This window comes from Phasianus colchicus, chromosome 30, assembly GCF_987193195.1.
Source record: "Phasianus colchicus chromosome 30, bPhaCol1.hap1.1, whole genome shotgun sequence".
NCBI classification, from domain to species: Eukaryota; Metazoa; Chordata; class Aves; order Galliformes; family Phasianidae; genus Phasianus; species Phasianus colchicus.
In genome coordinates this window covers 1,653,699-1,664,612 of record NC_143465.1, presented here as the reverse complement: position 1 = coordinate 1,664,612, position 10,914 = coordinate 1,653,699, and the positions used below count along the sequence as shown (strand labels likewise).

Sequence of the window (10,914 nt, the reverse complement as noted above, 5' to 3'; positions counted from 1 at the left end):
CACTTCTACAGCAGTTGCTTTCAAAACTGACATGAAAATCTGGATTTTGCTCTTTAATCCAGCTGGGATTCTGCTTAATTGTCCCTATTGAGGAGTAGTCTTGTTTTCCCCATTTATTTGTGTGTGTTTTGTTATATTTTTAAGGTCTGTACTTTTTTTTTTTTTTCCCAGAGAAAACTGTTCTTTCCCTAAAACAGTGCCAAGGAGAAAACCATGTGTGTTACCAGGGTCTGTGTGATAGGACAGGGAGAAATGGTTTCAAATGAAAAAAAGGTGACTTAGACCGGATGTAAGGAAGAAAGTTTTGACGAGAAGGGTGGTGAGGCACTGGCACAGGTCCTGCAGGGATATGTGGGCAGTAGTTCCTGGAGCTGTATGGCTGTACCATCAGGCTGTGGGGGGCTCTCAGCTCCCAATGGAGCTATGGGTGTCCCCATTCATTGCAGTGGGATCAGATGAGATGGCCTTTAAGGGTCTCTTCTAACTCAAATGACTTGATCCAATGACCTTAATGGTCATCCACAGAACCACGGGGTGATTGGGTTGAAAGAGTCCTTACAGATCATCCTCAGAACCATAAGACCATAGAAATGGGTTGGGGTGAAGGGACCTTGTCCTTGTTCATTGTGGGGAGGTCAGACCAGACAGCCTTTAAGGGCCCCTTCCAGCTCCAATGATTCTACTACTCTATGATCTTATCCCATCCAGGTTCATCTCAAACACATCCTCATCTGACATCACTCCCAAATACATTTATCCCAATGTCCCTGGCTGGTGTTGAGGATTTGAACTGCACGCCATTGTGAAGAAATGTGAGTCTATGGATCAATTTATTTCACAAAATGAAGTCATTACTAAATTCTTATTTTATAGTCTTCAGATGTTGTTCTCAGGAGATGCCATGACATGCTAGCTGAAGAGGAATTGGTACTCAAGGAATGGAGAGGCAGAATGGGTGAGAATCCAATGGAATGGAATGGAATGGAATGGAATGGAATGGAATGGAATGGAATGCTCAGCCTTTCTGTCTGCCTTATTATCGATGACTTTTTCAACTCAGCGCTGTGCTTAAGAATGAAGCAATCAAAAGTTATGTGTTTTGTTTGCATAATATGTCCCATTACAATCATACAAAGCACGAAAGCTCTTCAAGAGTGGGGTCAGGACCTCTGCATTGCACTCATAGTTTTGAGTCACATAACTTTAACACAAACAACACACTTGCACCTCCCTCTCCAAAACCAGAATGGGAGAACAGAAACATGAATGCTGTTGTCAAAGTGAGCAGCACTCAGAGTTCCTTGTTTGTTTTGGGGATTTTTTTAATTGCTGTACATGCATGTTGTATTGTTTCTTAAACACTGCTAAGTTAGCAATGCAACACCCACTGCATTAGGTGGCATAGTTGGTCTTAATATGATGACTGACAACTTGAAAGACCAAAAATTGTCATCCCACTGACCAAAAGCAATTAGTAAATATGAATGCCCTGTTCTAAAACAGTAAAAACTCCTTTAAGACAATGCAGTTTAGTTGTCTGCACTGCAAATTTGGTGCAAATGTTGGATGCCGAGTGCCCTAAAATGAAAAATATTCGAATGCTGTTCCCATGAACTTAAGGTACTCATCCGCAACAACTCTGGAGTCAACGGGGAAACCAAAAGTTATCTTTAGGGAAATCATAGAGGTTAAACTGGGTTCCAGAAGACAGAAAAGAGTCAATCACAGCCAACTCTTGGAACAAAGAATGTGTGAAATCCGTGGAAAATTGTTCTACATTTCCTTGGTGCCTGAAATTACCTTGGAGAGAAGCAGCCCAGGTAGCCAGAGCATTGTAGAGAGCTTGTTTCCTTGCTTCAGGATAAGGATGCACGACATCAGCATGGAAGGAGAGAAGAAATCAAGTTGGGGATTGGCAGAGGGAATATTTTTGGTGGTAAATACAATCATCAGTCATCAATAATATGGAACTTCATTGGAAGATCTTTGCTTTCAGACATCTGAATTCCAATGACAAGCTCTCAATTTTTCCCACCAATAACACTGCCAGCCTGAGTGACACTGCAGTAGAAAAATCATTTTTTTATTCACTGCTGCTTCCTGACTATGAGACGTGCTTTTATTAATGCTCAGTAATCAAATAATGCTGCTCTGAGGCAGAGGCACCACCAGGAACACAAACGCATCGTCAGTGAAAATGTTGGTTATTATTATTGGAAGGAAACGCAACCCTTTGCGTTGTACACATGATTTATAGGGGACAGACAGTGACATGCACACACGGCATGCTGTGTAAATGAGGGAGAATGACGGGGAGCTCGGGAAGGCCATCAGAAGGAAATTAATGTGCTTGTTTAACGAAGTGCGGCGTCATAAATCACGTTGGAGCATCGCACCACGGGGGTCCATTTGGGAAGCACCCGACTCACCAAAATCACGTTTCGAGAATGAAGGAAACGACATTTCAAAGGATGTGGGAGATGTAAATGTTATCAGTTCTGAAGTGCACACCTGCGGGTCTTAAAAATGATGTTGGTTGGTTGGAACTGGGTGATCTTCATGGTCCCCTCCAATCTATTCTACGATTCTATGAAAAATATGCTGGCTGTTAATAAAAACAAGCATGATCAGTTTTCACCTTATTACCTTCAGTATTCAGTCTGCACCGTAGGCAGTTAAAAGCTGCGTGGCCCATCACAACTGAATTATTCACAATACGAAGTTTATTATTAAAGACATGAATCATTTGAAATTATCCGTGGGAGAAACGTAGGGAGAATCCCAGGGAGATCTGTTGGCTCGACGGCGCGGGGCACTCGGGTGGCACCGATCCAGACACGTAGCGAAGGAAATGCACAACTGTGAGCGTTTCTGTGGTTGCTTTGGTTATGTTTGGGTTGCTTTCAGACACAACATTGAGTTCAGGCTGCGGGGCACAGTGCTCAGCACGGGTAGTGCAGTCACTGTCCTGGAGGTGCTCCAGAGGAAGGTGGATGTGGTGGCACTGAGGGACGTGGGGGGTGGGCATGGTGGTGGGGGTTGGGGTTAGGGTTGGACTTGGTGATCTTAGAGGTCTTTCCAACCCCACTGACTCTATGGGGACAGATCCTGAAGGCACTCTCCTGCTGCATCCACCTCAGCAATGGTGCTGTGGAACCGGTGGAGATGCTGATGGCCATTCAATCCAAAGCATTCATCTTGAAGCTGTCCATGAGAAGTGACATTTGTGTCCACTTTTGATGTAATTATGAGTTTCACAGAAAGGAGATGAAATGATTTGTTTCTTTGCTTCATTAATAAGATCTCCCACATCTTCCAGAAGCCTCCTCCATCACCAGATGTACCTGCTGGTCACTTGGAGACACCAGAACTGCATCATTGGCCACACCGTAGAACTCAAGCCCTGCGCTGTTGGCTGCGTGACATCTCTTCTAATGGATGAGGGGTTTCAGCAGCTCTTCTCAACCTCTCCTGAAAACCTGAAGGTCAAAACTGGAGGCCTGCCTCCGGACAGCACTGCCAAGCACCAAAACAGAGTCGTCTGCTGGTGGTGAGACATCGAGAACTCCCTGCAAATCAATAACCACAATGGTGGCATCGGGCACTCAACATGCCACCAACCCAAAGCCAGTAACTACAGAATACAGAATCACTGAGGTTGGAAAAGACCTCTGTCATCACCGCGCCCGGCCCCAGCCCGTCCCCACCAACCACGGCCCCACGTGTCACATCTCCGTGGTTCTGGGATACCTGCGGGGACGGCGATTCCACCACTTTTCCACTTCGCACGGAGATGTGGCATCTGGGGACAGCGGGGACGGGGTGACGGGCTGGGGCTGAGGACAGGGATGCGTTGGGGCGGCGATGGGGTGGCGACGGGGATGGCCGTGGGGGTGGCCGTGGGGTCTCCGCGGATGAGCGCAGCCCGCCCCGCATCCCTCGCGCCGCTCCACCGCCCCTGAGGAGGCGGTGGCGGAAGCCCCGCCCTCCGAGTGACGTCACCACAACGCCCACCAATCCGCGCGGCGCATCGCGGCCCGGCAGGAAGTGACGTCACCGTCTCCCTCCGCCGCCCGGTCCCCTTTTTGTGTGTATGTGTGTGTGTGTGTGTGTGTGTGTGTAGAGTGCTTCGGCTCCGCGTGTATCCCCCCGCGGCGGCTCCTCCTCCTCCCGCCCCCCCCGGCCCTCCGCCCGCCGCCCGATGCCACCTGCGCTGCGCTCCCGGGGCTGAGGGACCGCGCGGAGCGGGGAAGGTGAGAGCCGGGCGGGGGGTGGGAGGAGGAGGCCGCGGTCCGTTATGTGCCGTGGGCGGAGGGATCGGGGGGAGTTGGGGGTGAACCGGCTCCAACCGCCCGGGGATGGGGGGAGGCGGGGGGGGGGGGGGAAGAGGGGCGCACACAAAGCGGGGGAGGAACGGGGGGGGCGGGGGGAGGAGCCGCCGTGCCGCGGGGCGGAGGGATCCTCTCACACCCCCCGCGGTGATGCGGCCCCGATCCCTCCGCCCCGCGCGCCCCCCCCCGAAGCTCCGCCGCCCCCCCCCCACGTTGGTGGGCGGCCATGTTGGGCACCGGGGTTATTTTTTCTGCCTTTCTCCCGGGCGCGACGCTCTCAGCCCCGGGGGGCCGCGCTCCGTGCCGTGAGGCCCCTCCCGAAGGCCCCGCGTCCCCCCTGAGCCCCGCTGCGGCCTTAGGCCCCTCCCCGCCCCCCGGCGCTCTGTGGTGTCGATGGGGGTCGCGGCCCTCCGGTCTGCGCCGTCCCCGCGGAGCCCTCCGGGCGCAGGGCGGTGCTGAGCGCCGCTTTGTGTCCGTGACACCGGGCGGCCCCTGCGCTGTGCCCGTGGTGACCGAGCTCGGAGCTGCGGGGCTGCAGGAGGGATCCTTCCAGCCCAACGCAGCTGCCAGGCCGAGCTTTTCAGCCCACGCCATTCGCTGAGGGGTCTGGAAGTTCCCATTCGTTAAGCAATCCCTTGCAAACCAATCCGTTCGCTATGGGAATCTTCTTGACTTGTGCTGTTTGTTGAGGGATCCCTTCCAGCCTGGTCACAAAGTGATCGCTTCCAACACAACTCAACTCGAGCTCTTCCAACCCAGTCCAACCGCTCGGCGATCCCTTCCAACCCATTTGTTATGAGATCCCTTCCAACCTGAGCTACTGCCTAAGGGCTCCCCTCCAACCCAACCCATTCCATGTCTGCGTGGTCCCACGCTTCTCCTGCTGAATCCAGGTGTTTGCTGTTGAGCTGCTCGCGCTGTTGTACCCAACGCCACGCTGTGCTGCTGCCTTTCAGTCCCAGGGAAGCCCGGTGGCTGCAGTGGGACACTCCAGTTCTGCTTCTTTTTCCCCACTCCATGCTGTTGACACAAAACGTGTGCAGCGTTGCACTGCCCTGCACAAAACTCACGCCGCACAACAACATGCATGGTGTTGGTTTTATCAGCTTGGCTGTGGTTGCAGCTGTCACCCATAGGGAAATGGGGCAGAGCACGCAGGTCAACCTGGGGGTAGAGGATTGGGGATCTGTTGCTTCTTTTAGGAAGGGCTTTGTGAGGAAATAGGAATTCTGCATCTTCCCTGTGCTGAGCCTTGCTGTGTGCTGATGGTTTGAGGTTGCTGCAGATAGGAAGTTTTATCCTTGAGTGCCGTGCCTGGGTATAATTTCATCTGCAGTTGTATTGTGCCTAATAGCAGAAGTGGGGCCATCCCACAGCGCTGAGCTCTGTCTGGGCCGGGGGTTCTGCACGTGTTGCTCGCAGATGGCACTGTGTTGTGGATATATATGGCTGTGTTGTTTGTGTGCACGATCCCACAGCTGCTTGGAGACTGTCAAAGGACCAGCGACTGCCTTCGTTCTGACAGACCTGCCCCACACTCTGCCATTTGTAGGAATGGAGCTGCAGACAGCTGGTGGGCTCCAGAAGCAGCTTCTGGGTTGTCCCATGGTCACAAAATATGCCCCAAGTGTTCAGCAGAGCTGCATAGCAGAAAGCGGTTTGTTTTCATCACTCAGCACTTCCAACTTTAAGGTAGATAACAATCATTAAAATTGAGTGTAATAATAGATTTTAATTAGTAGGCATCGCACACATCAAAGCCTTTAATAAAATACAGAGGACTTTAAATGAAGGCATTCATAGCAAATTTAATATGGCTGTGGAAGAAGTTGGGTACCCAGCAGAGGGGATTCACCTCGGTGTGAAGGATGTGGCTGCCCAGCCTCCACCTGCTCCCTTCTTTCAGAGGTGTTGCTCATGATGAATGGCCAAATAAACACTAATGAAAACATCATCCAACATTTTCATCACTGAGATTGTATCAGCTCGAAGCTGTGCCAGTTATTCATTAAGAGCCACCGAAGAACATTATCTTTTCTTCAGGGAAGGGATTGCGGCGTGTCTTGACAGCAGGAACCTTTATCACAGGATTCATTTGCATTTAATGTAACCTCATCAGGTTCTTAAAAAGTGAAGGTGCGTTCCTTGCCATTGAGTACACATTATTAAAAGTGAGTGAGAAAAGTAACGAGGCAGGAATTGTGTCGAGCCTGCACGTCCACCAAGGTTGGACAAAATGGAGAGCAGCAGGCACTCAGAAGTTGGTTTATGTATTAATTTCTACCTTGGAGTGTGTTGAGTCATCTCCAGCTCGTCTGTAGGTCTCTTAGGAACAGATTCTCGATTTTACATCTTAGATTTTCTTCTCCGGACTCTTAGCATGGAGGTTGTTTTATAGCAAGCGGTGAGGAAAATTGAAGGGTCAATTAATTCTTAATATGTATTTTTTGCACTGATATTTTTCCTTAGGGAACTGGGGGAAAGGATTGATATGTTGATAGCGTTTGAACCGCGCTGCAATTAAATCTTCTCTAGCAAATCTAGGCTGGCATAAAGCCTGACAAACCTCTGGCAAGGAGTTGAGAAAAGTTTGGTGCTGAGCTGGGATTTCCTGGGCTGCAGCTGATGCACAGAGCTCAGTGACAGCACAGCTGTGCCACGTTCAGTGCAGCTCAGTGCACGGGGATGTGCTTTGCCCCAGTTGTCCCCATCTTGCAGCCCTTTTCTCCAAGCAGCTGTTGCAGAGGTCCCATGCCCTGTAGGGGTGGATTGCAGGGATGATGTTTCTGGCTTCCCCAGACCAGCTCTGTCCCCAACCACTGCAGTGCTGTGCGTGGGGCTCTGTGAGTCGGGCTCTGTGAGTCACCTGTGCTGAACTGCACTGCTGGGAGATGCGTGGTGTCCTGACAGGTCCGTGAACCATCCCATAATTTCCTCAGTCAGCGGTGAATGCTGGCGCTGAAGGTGGCTGAGACTGTTGGGTGCTTGTTTGGGAGTGCTGTGTGTTCCCATTTGGGTTGGCTCTGACTGCTCATTCAGGTGCTCTTATGTTGTAAATTCACATAAGACGCACAGGGAGGAGCTGGAACTGAATGGTCTTTATGCTCCCTTCCAACCCAAGCTGTCCTGCAGTGGTGGGCCCTATTGGTGGTCCTTTGATGGTTGTCTCTCCAGTGGTTCATTCTGTGATGGTTCATTCTGCAGTGGTTGTACAACGTTTGTCCTGTGGTGGTTCTGTACAATTGCATGCAGAGCTGTAAGTTGGACTTTTTGTAAGACTGGCTGCATCCTTCAGGGTTAATGCTGCTAATGACTCCATGGGATGCATGGAGTACAGATGTGTTTGAACCACAAATTTGTTCCTGTCTCAATGAAGGCAGTGCAACCAACCCAGAGGTGCCCACATCCTTTGCTGCTCCCAAAACTTCTGCCTTTGACTGGAGCAGAGCTGTGGAGTGTGTGTTGGTACCCCCATGCTAACTCAGTGCTGGGAAGGCAGGGTGTTGTGGTGGCAGCCCCTGCCCCTCTGGGTAACAGCCCACCCCTCCTGGTGGTTCCCATTGAACAAAACTCCTCTTTCTGCTTCACCTCCTCACCTGTGCAAGGCAGGATGCTCTTATTCCTGACCTGCCAGCGTGCCCTCAGGGCTGTGTGTGCTGCAGATGACTTCACCCAGTAGGCAGAAATTGGGCCACCAGCGGTGCCCTGACAAGTATGGATGTATTTATACTTCTTTTTTTCCCTTTTTTTTTTAATTAAAAGCCTTAGAAAGTGAAGCTCTTAGAGCAAGAACAGCGCGTCCCATCATGTGAATTCTGAACGAGTCATTAATTTGAAGTCCTTTTTAAAAGAAGTGGTGTGTGTGTATCCAGCATATGTATGTCATAACTTGTTTGTTTGTGTCAGATTAATATCAAGCTGTGAATGAAGCTGTAAATACACAACACACATCTTTTGGAGATCACTTCAATGGGATGCAGCTGTGCGGCTCTGAGCACAACCTGCTACCCACAGGTAATGGGAAACACTCCCACCTGGTCCTCCCCGCTCACATTGCTGGGAGGAGGTGAATCCCCTGAGTTAAAACCTGTGGGATGGAAGCTGGATCCTTTGTTTGCCACCTTGCTGAGGTGGATTTAGTGCTTGTTTGGTTTATTTCTGTGTTTCGGAAGCTCGGGAGCTGGCGATGCTGTGCAGCGATGCTCTGATGTGAGGTTTGTTGTCTCTTTCCAGTTGTTTGGTGCTGGGAATCCAAGAGCAGCCCCCAATCAGGGCTGCCTGATACCTTTCCAACCATGTGAGAGCTTTCACTGATAATGAGATATCATTGGATCTCAAACCAGATTCCCAATTTCAGCTGAAATTACCGTTGGCTAGGATTTTTATTATTATTATTATTGAATGAGGCATTGGAGAGGATTTCTCCCTTTCTTAGGGTGGGGAAATCTGTAACGATTCAGCATTGCTGGATTTCCCCTGCTAATGGGAATCGCTCTGATCAGCTGCTGTAATCAGCCTCAGTGCAGGAGTTTGATGGCTGTTGGCTTTTCCCCCCTTGTATGGCAACAATGAGTACAAACCACAGCTGATGGAAATAAAGGATTTATGTCCTGCAGTCCTGCTGGTGTTTGTATAGGGCTGATACGTGGCGGTTCCAACCGAAGGGAGAGGAAACACCTTTCTGCAAGGCTCGATTTCTCCACACTTTGTCATTTTTTCTCTCTCTCTCTCTTTTTTTTTTTTTTTTTTTGGCATCCGTATTTTCAGCTGCACATCTGCCAACTGTGTGCTGAAGAGCTAAACGTGGAGCATTTATCATTGGGATTAATCATTTTATTGAGCAAAGGCTTCTTACATCCAGAAATATTCGAGATCAAAGCTCTGAAAAACAAAGCTGTTGCATTATAGAAGAGAGGAGACATTTTCTTGGTTCGGTTGATAGAACAGATGAAATATCTGCGCATAATGCAAGTTGGTGTCAGAAGATTCGTGTAACTACAGCCTCTTTAGCATTTTGTCTTTGCATCTTCTGAATAATTATGAGCTGCTGAATAATATATTTCTCCCAATCTGCGCAAAGCCTCCCTAACCTTCCTGCGGAGACGTTTGTGCGTGCTTTAATTAATAGATGGGGTTATTCATCCTATCTGTAGCTGCCCATCACTGTGGCCGTGCTGTAACGTGGCTCTGAGAAGCAGCTCCTGCTGTCAGCGTCGCCTTTTGCAGGAGGAGAAGCTTTGTCCAAGGAGATTCCCCACCACGGTTTTGATTCTGGAGGTTTCTGCAGAGCAGGAATACAGAAAACCATAAATATGTATTGTGGGTCGGTCAGCGTTGGAGATCAGTGCGTCCATCTCCTAGGAGATGCTGCCGGGTTTGATAAGATTTTGTAATTAAACAAAAGTTAACGGGCAGAGGGGAGATGTGGCTCCTTTGGTTCTTGCCTCCCCTGTAGCAGATTTGTGCACAAACCCCCATTTCAGAGCTGCATTTCTGGAGTCTGTTCCCATCTCATTTGTCAGCCAGAAATAATTTCTGTCTCTTTTGTGTTGTTTTTTTTTTTCTTTTGTCTTAAGCAGAAGGAAATTTGTGTTTAGTGCAGTGGATGAGGGCTGAGCATCGGGAGTTTTATTTCACTTCTTGTAGAGCCTTTCACAGCTCGATTTCTGCTTCCTACCCTTCAAATGCCATTAATGCTTTTCCTCTTTCTAACAACAAAACTGCAGTGGGTAAATGAAGGTGCTGGAGATGCCTTTGAGGCGTGCATGTGCTGGGTGATGTGCAGAGTGAGAGCCTTTCTGAGCTCTGTGCAGTGCACGTGGTTAATTGCTCCTTGGGATTATGACAGTGAGTTTTGATTTTTCGTCATGGAATAAACTTAATTTGATGAGAGACCAGAATGTTTTCATCTGTTGGCTGTTTTTTTTTTGGCTCGTGAATCATTTTTAGGCACGTGAAATGCCCAGTGTGAAATGTTGTGCTCATGCAGTGCTGATCCCACTGTACAGAGATTGGGATCCCACTGCAGAGACTTGGGTGCCTTGGGGTAAGGTGGCCTCTGTGCTGTTTTTAGGGGTGTTTTGTGTATTCACAAGACTTAATGGCTGTCAGTTTTGAATTGTTTCCCCAAGCGGAGTGTCCTTGCTGTTAGTTGAAGTGCAGAAATATCTGCTAACAGGGGTGTAATTCATACAAAAATGGATCCTTCAGTGTCCCCAGGAGGGCATTGCTCTGACTCCATGCTGTGTGCTCCTCTTTTTGCCCATCTGTCTGTTCTTAGGGATCCAGAGCTGGAGTTCTGTGGCCCCTGGGCTGTGCTGGAAGTTTTTTCTTGGGGCTGATGTGGAATTTCTGCTCTACAGTTTGAGCCCTTGTTCCTTGTTTCCATCCCAGATGTGAAGAACAGATCTCTCCCTTCCACTTGCAGGACACTGGAGGCTGTGATAACTGTGAATTTTGGGTGTGATTCTGACTGGATGGTTGGAATGTCTGACGGAACCCTTAACTTCAAGTGCATTCAGGTCTATATTTCACTGATGTCTGGCTTGGCTGCAACCCCAGCAGAAAACACCCGACTGTCGCT

At 49.4% G+C, this 10,914-nt stretch overlaps 1 protein-coding gene across 6 annotated transcripts in view; it reads left to right on the top strand.

Moving 5' to 3' along the window:
* Nucleotides 1-3,922: 3,922 nt before the first annotated feature.
* Nucleotides 3,923-10,914, top strand: part of POGZ (pogo transposable element derived with ZNF domain) — a 28,077-nt gene continuing 21,085 nt past the window's right edge. Inside the window, exon 1 of one of the 6 annotated variants that reach the window (XM_031608116.2) lies at nucleotides 3,923-4,253. The gene's annotated coding sequence lies outside the window, so the exon portion shown is untranslated. Of the gene's footprint in view, nucleotides 4,254-4,617; nucleotides 6,024-6,092; nucleotides 8,546-9,456; nucleotides 10,853-10,914 lie in introns of those variants that run through there. The other 5 variants (XM_031608114.2, XM_031608117.2, XM_090127182.1 and 2 more) reach the window with 5 other exon arrangements.